A 7,735-nucleotide genomic window follows, 5' to 3' on the forward strand; every position below is an offset into this window, starting at 1 on the left:
ATTAGTGAAGAGTTCAATTAATTTAAGTCATTCTTTGGAGAACACTTAACCATTCATTCACAAGTATGAAGACATGAACCAAGGCATCATCTATGAGAAGGGCTCCAACTTGGATAAATCAATAAGTATGCCACTAGCTCTTATAAATGGAAAAAAAGTTAAGTCTTCTCACAATGCCATGAAGAATGGGAGACTTACAATCTCACTTACAAGAATGTTATACCTTTTGGGACATATTTAGCTTTATGATAAGCAATCGTAATTAGACTTATGTAGAAGTCACAACTATCTGAGGTCGGGCAATAAAGATATTGGTGTTAATGCATGTTAGAGACATGGTATAAAGAACCAAGCTCCTAAAACATACCACACACAAAAATAAAAGTGGGAGGGACCTATCTCAATCAGGCTCATGTTGATTCATCTGACATAAGGTCATTGATGAATCAATTAGCATTTGACTTGTAGAGAAATCATTGGTCAATGATGGATTAGGGAAGAAGAAGGATGAAGATGAAGAGGGAAGGGGGAATAGAAACCTAAATTGATCATCGGAGGAATTTCATTTGATCAATACTATCCATTCATTTTGAGGGATGGAATGTACATTTCATCAACCCCCTAAATTCAATAGTATTGATCAAATGGAAGTTCAAATCAACCATGATCAAGGCCAAATAGAAAGTCAAACAACATAAGGTCAACCAAATGGCTCAACAATATTTTTAAACAATTAATCAATTAAAAAACAAATTTAAAATGAAATAAAATGAATTTTAAAAAGGACAAAACCTCAAATCCCTTCAAATCACCAAATAAATAGCCAAGGGATTTATCCTAGGTCAAACAAGGTCAAAGAACCTTAGACAAAAAACATTAGAATTTTTGGAAAGTCAGAAGTATTTAAAAATATTTAAAAACAAGTCAAAAATCATTTAACTCACAAAAGATATCAAAATTAATCCAAAAAATGATTTTAATTCAAAATATGAAAGAGGAAAATATTTAAAGATTTTTTGTGAAAGTCCCATATTTTTTGGATTAAAAATGGATTTATTATGAATTAAACAAAATAAAGTTATTTAAAAGAAAATAAGATATTATAAAATAAATGGAAAAAACATGGGCCATCAGATCTCCCTCATTAATTGATGTGGCAGATCTGATGGTCACGCGCTAAGGTCCATGATGCGCTTCAGTCAATTGCGTGGTAAACTAAGTCAAACAAACCAAAGGCGGGATTAGAATATGGAGAGATGATCAGATGGACAAAAACACGCCAACACATCACTGGAGATAGGGATTCAGTCATATTCTCCGGTGGACCTCACCGGACTGGTCCACCACCAAAGTTCATAAAAATAAGAGATGCCTACACTGATTTGAAGAGAAAAACGCCATGAGTACAAATCTGTCCTCAAATTTTTCCAATTCTCACTATATAGAGAGATACATGGAATTGAAAATTGAGAAGAATGAACTTATTTGCTTCAATTTAACCTCAAAGCAACTCAATCTTGTTGCCTATATTGGTAGGTCTTCAGACAGCCAAAGAACAAGCAAAATAATGGAGAATTGAGGGAGAATCGAAGAAGAGAAAATTCAGAAAAATCACCTTCGATTTACTTTAGTTGAGCTTGATCTCTCTTCCAATTTGGCTTGGCTTGCTTCTCCCAACTTGCAGGAAGTGAAATGAATGATCAAATGGCTTGGACCCTTGGAGTTTCAATCCCAAAACAGAAGTCGAATTGAAACTCGATTTCAATTGAAATCTTCAAGTTTATCCTATCAATGGAGGGTAGGGAGTTGCAGGATCAAAGCTGAGGCAGAAGGGTCCTCATTCTGAGCTCAAGGACAGTGTATTTATAGTTATCCAATTGCTTTTCACACACTTTCAATCAAATGCGAAAAATAGCAATGTCATCTTGCATGCTTGCATGGGCGTGCACAAGACCTAGGAAATGATGTGAATAGGTCCAAAATCATGTGAAAATCATCCTAAAATAATAACATGAAACCATGCATTAGTGAAATGAAAATTGGTCATGAAACTTTCCAAATGGGGCCATGCATTACACCCATGCGCAAGTCGCTATAAAATGCTCCAAATGCCATGACCTTGGACTCTTTGGAAAGAAAACATGAAGGGAAAAACTTTGTTGTTGAAACATTTTCCATTTGGAGCTTGTATTATGATGGATTTTGAGGTGGAAGTTGGAAGAATCAAACATAGTTGAAAATTTTCTAAGTTAAAAGTCAAATGACCATTTTTTCCACCTTGAATAACTTTTGCTATGAGCTTCAAATGAAAATGGTTCCTTCTTAAAAGTTGTATATATTTAATTCCTCTTCAATTTGGTCATAAATTTGGAACCATTTGAATCTTGGATGAGAGAGTTATGGATTTTAGAAGTTGAGGAAAATTGCTTGTTCAAAGATGATGGCCCAAAATGACCTATAATGTTTTCTCTTAGTACACTCCCTTGCAAGTGGAATTTGACATTTCTCAAAGAAGAAAAGTTGGAGAAAAAATCTTGAAATTTATCATTAAACATGTATGGACTTCATATAACAAAAATTGAGCAAGCTATGGTCTTTGGAAGTTGACCTTCTATCTAGGGCACAGACAAAATGACCTATAATCTTTCACCATAAAAAATGACTTTACAAGAAAAGTTAGGTCATGATGCCAAAATGAAAGTTGTTTGTAATGTCATAAAGAGTAATGTTTCTCTTGGAATAATTTTCATTTGACAAAAATTGTAGGAGATAGGGTCTATGAAACCCTTGATTTGACTAGTTGACTTTCTCTAGTCAACCTCTTTGAACCAACTTGCAAACTTGAAGTTCTTTTGATATTTAGGTCTCATGGAGGATCATATATGCTTCAGATGAAGTATAATGAAGTATCCCATAATATGTTTGACCAATTGTTGAAGAAAATTGTTGAGGAAGTCACACAAGATACCTAGATGAATTAGGGCTTCCATGGCAAACAAGCTTCAAACTCTTGATGAATTATTGATCAAAATGGAAAGTAAAGAACATGGGGATCCATATATGATGTTTAGAAGGAATGTGGACATTTGTTGGTTTGATTTATTGCATTGAGGGTCTCAAACCCTAGATATGAGCTTGATGAGGCACATGTTGATGCACACACTACCTACAAAAGAAATGAAACTACACTAGACACATATTTGATATTTTGGTTAGTACAAAAATAAAAATAAAGTATGATACAATCACAACGTGCTTGGTGATCTCTCCCAATACAAACCCAATGAAGGAGGGGTGAGGAGGATGCCAAGGTGTGATCCCAAAGCCAATGCAAATGATGAGATAACATGAGGGATCTTAGGGTCAAAACTAGGGTCTTACAGTCATTGCATAAGTGTAATGTCTTAAGATGACATACCATGTGAGAAATACCCTTTATCCCATCATTACCATCATGGAAACAGTGGAACCCACAAAATGAACAATGCAAGCCTCTTATCTAAGTACAAACTATTGGAAAATGAAAAAGTGTGCTTCTCCCATACTCAATACAAAAGATGTTTGGTTGATAAATTTTAACAAATACTTTGTGTATAGCAACGAAAGAGCATTTTACCATGGTTGTGGTATTGTTTAGTTCTTCTTTGTGATCATATTAGTGAAACCCAAAGAATAAGAAGAGGACATGAATGATAAAAAAACAAAAAAAACTACCATATTAGTGTCAACGAATAAGGAGAAACTATAACACATTCTTTGTCCAATGTGTTGGTGGATATTGGTTCTTCTCTGAATGTTCTGCCTAAGTTCACATTGTTTAAGCTTGCTTATTGTAGCACCTCAAATTTGCACCCATCATTGTACATACATTCTCATATTAGGTCATAGCATAACATGGTCCACTGCATAGCATTGCATTGTCCCCTTTTGCCTCAAGTGCAAGCCAGTCAGAAAAATTAGGTCAAACTGGTCAGGAGATCAGTCAATCAAGCAAGCAAGCACAATTTCCAAGGAGCCAAGGCCCTAGGGTTGGTCCAACATGTTCACATGACTTGGGGGTCCATTTGAAGTGTTTTAGTCAAAGATTGGATGCTCAGAGGTCATCATTCAATGCACAATCAGTCAGAAACCCTAAAAAGTCAAACTTGGTCAACTGTGATTGATTTTATGGTTTTGATGGATGGATTTGGTTTGAGAGAGCTTATTCATGTCCAAATAGACCTCATATATCATGACAAATATCATCATTGGAGAATTTGAAGCCAAATCAAAAATTTCCAAAAATAGAAACTGGACCTGTAATTTTAACTGCCAAAAATGGAAACTTCTTGAGCCTAAACTTACATCATGATACAAGCTTCAAATGAATTTTTGCCCAACATGAAAGTTGAAGATCTTGTTCTCCCATTTCCAAAAGGTCCAAGAACTCTCAATTCCCATGTATGGTTGGCAAGATATGATCAAATCATTTTCAAAAAATTCTTGAACTTCAAAAGGCCATATCTCTCAAACCATTTGGCCAAATTTGGTGAGGTTTTTTCCAACAAGTCATATTTAACCTCCTCTTTCCAAAAATGTAACCTTCATGCACCAAAACTCTATGGATCAAAATGGCATTTTTTCACTTACATGTTTTAATTTCAAGTGTGGTGCAAAAGTGAAATTGTGAAATAAGCATTTTTAATCAGAATGGCCAATTGGGAATGACTTGAAATGATATTTGTGACTTGTGGAAGGCCCAAATTTCGTGGTCCTTGCTTATGCACCATCCCATATGGACAAAAGTGGTAATTTAGCAATTTGGTTCATTAAACTAATTATGTTTAGCACTTCATTAAGGTAACATAAAACAGAAGATATAAGGATCTTTTTCTGCTCATTGTGAAGCCCTAGCTGCCTCCATAACACAGAAAACTTCACTCTCTCAAGATTTTGATTTTTCTCCCATTTTCAAAAATCTGTCAAGAGAACTCAAGAACTTGACCTTGCCATTGTTGCTTCACCATCTAAACAGCATTGTGAGCCCTTTTCAACCATCATTCCACAACTGTAAGCTCATTTTCATGGACTGTTTCTTCAAAGCTCCTCTAATGGCAGAACTCGTGTGCATCCAAACCAAGCATTCTTGAGCTTGAAACCTTCCACCATTCACTTATTAGAGCTTGGAACTTCACCTGTTTTGAGTGTTTGGAGCCAAACAACACCAGAATCACTACTGCACTTCATTTTGGTAAGAAATCGATGCTCTCATTTCTTAAAATTATGCCATGCTTTAGTTAGATTAGACTTTGCTGGTCACAATGAACTTGAAATCACTAAAAATGGCTAAGTATTATGCAAGTTATGTTGAAATGAAGTTTGATGATGAAACATGTTCTTGCTCGATTCATGACTTGTAGTGAGTTTTAGTGAAAATTGATGATGGATTCATGTTAGTTGTGCCTTGCTGATCATTTCTGTATGTCCAATTGTGATTTCTGAAAAAAAATTGGTTGAGTCGAATTTGAGAGGATGAAGATGGCTCCCTGTTCATGAAACCCTAGTTTGTTCTTGATGCCTTGCCCAGATTTTCTGCTCTCACGTGTTGCATGTTACTATTCATCCATGAACCAATAGAAACATTTCATTTTCGTGGCCAAAACGACCGTGTCTCATTAAGTGGCTCGGATTATTACAAAAATGCCATCCGGTCCTTATTAAATCCATTTAATTCATTTTTTCTTCAATTTTTATTTCAACTTGATGCAACAACTTTCAAAAATCATATCTCATCCATTTGTGATCCAAATTTCATGAATTTTTTTGCACTATGCTCTGTTTGATCTCTACTTTTTTATCATGATTTTTTCTGATTTTTTGGATGAGTGGATTTTTAATAGTACTAGGGTTTGTAACATGTATCCTTTTTTTGTACCCTTTACCAAAACCTTTGTGAAATAGTCATGACTTATCCTATGGACCTGAAACTTTTTGTGCACAAACTAGACACATTCATGTTTATTTTGATATAGAGATTGTGAATTTATCTTATCTGGATTGTGAGTTGTGAATTTTTGAAGTAGGGTGTGACAATTTGTGTCACACCACTAATGTGCAACTTGTTGATTTTTATAGCCATGCCTATTGACCTCCAAATGGATTGATTTTTTGTATGATTGAGCTTGAACATGTCTAGTTTGCATATGATTTTTTGTGGATTTGTTTATGTCATTTTCCATTTGTTTGAGATTTTCTCCCCTGTTTGACCAAAATGTTGACCTTATGTGATGCATGTGCCCATTTGTTTTGTGAAATGCTCATACTTTATTAGATGGACATGAAATTTTACATGAGATAACTAGATATCCTAAGCTTTGCCATGGTTTTAGTCCCATTCATTTATCATATGCCATCTCGGATTTATGATTTTTCTAAGTTGATGCATGTTTGGTTGACTTCTTTGAGCATGTTCAAAATTGCTTTGACTTTCTGATTTTCATTGACTGCCTTCCACTTGTCCAAATGAAATGAAATTTGACATGCTTACCATGCTATGTGTTGTGATTGATCATGATTTATTTGGTGATTTTTGGAAAGGTTTGAGTTTGCTTTTGATGCAAGTCTTTCTGTTGACTCCTATGAGCTTCTGTTTGCTATATCTTGACCTAAATTATTCATGAAATGATGATAGTGATTGATATGAATGTGAACCCAATTGGCATTGATTCTTGATTGTTTGAACATGATTTTGGATGCTTGCCCTTTGCTGTTTTGACTTTTTCATTCCTTTTTGACCCTAGGCTTGCCCTAGTGGTCTTGTTACTTACATTTGAGCTCATGTTTTCAGGTTGACCAACAAATGACCAATGAGACCAATTCTTTTTGATTGAACTTGCTTGAATACCATGACTAACATGTTTTGTTTTGTAGGTGGCTTGGCTCACATGCCTTAAGCCTTGTGCCTTGCACAATCATTTACTTCTGATTAACTGTTGATGTCTGTTTCCTTTTGCTTTGTTTTGAAGTTGCATACTAATGTCTGCTTGACTATTTCAGGTGCTTTTAGTTGCTCAGTTCCTTGTGAACTTTTGCTTTGCTTTGCTTGTATAAGCAATTTGCATTAAGGTATATTTCTAATCTTCATGTAGTCTGGAAGACCTGGCCTGTTACTTGGCCAGGCAACTGTCTGAAGTCCTCCTTAAGAGGCAATGTTTGTGTATGTTTACAATTTGTCCCTGTACATATTCAAAGACCTCCTAAGTGAAGAGGCAATTGGCAGAACCCAAGGGATAAGCAATCTATCCCCTGCTAGTCTGTGTGTCACTCACCTTGCTCACACTACCTGTGTTGATGCATAGTGAGTAAAAACCCAAGATCTATAGAGTCTAACTTGTGGAAAGAGTTCCCCCTTTCTGAACTCCCACACCTTCTGATATTCAAATGCTCTCCCTGACCAGGGATAAGAGCAATGAGGCACACCCCTCATCTCCTTTCATCTGCTTCACCTTGGCTCTCAATGTCAAGGTTAAGAGCATAATCTACCTAGTTCCAGAGGTTTGTTTGTTGAGGTTGATATGACCCCTCGACTAAAACCTAACCCTTGTGTGAGCCCCTTGTGTGTATATAGTGTGTGCTACCTGTGTTTGTGTTTGTTTGACTTGCTTCTTGTGCAAGTTAGGGTTAGTTTAGACTTGCTTCCTGTGCAAGATAGGTTGTGCTTGACTTGCTTCCTGTGCAAGTTAAGTGTGTGTGTGGC

The sequence above is a fragment of the Lathyrus oleraceus genome, chromosome 1 (assembly GCF_024323335.1).
Source record: "Lathyrus oleraceus cultivar Zhongwan6 chromosome 1, CAAS_Psat_ZW6_1.0, whole genome shotgun sequence".
Taxonomy (NCBI): domain Eukaryota; kingdom Viridiplantae; phylum Streptophyta; class Magnoliopsida; order Fabales; family Fabaceae; genus Lathyrus; species Lathyrus oleraceus.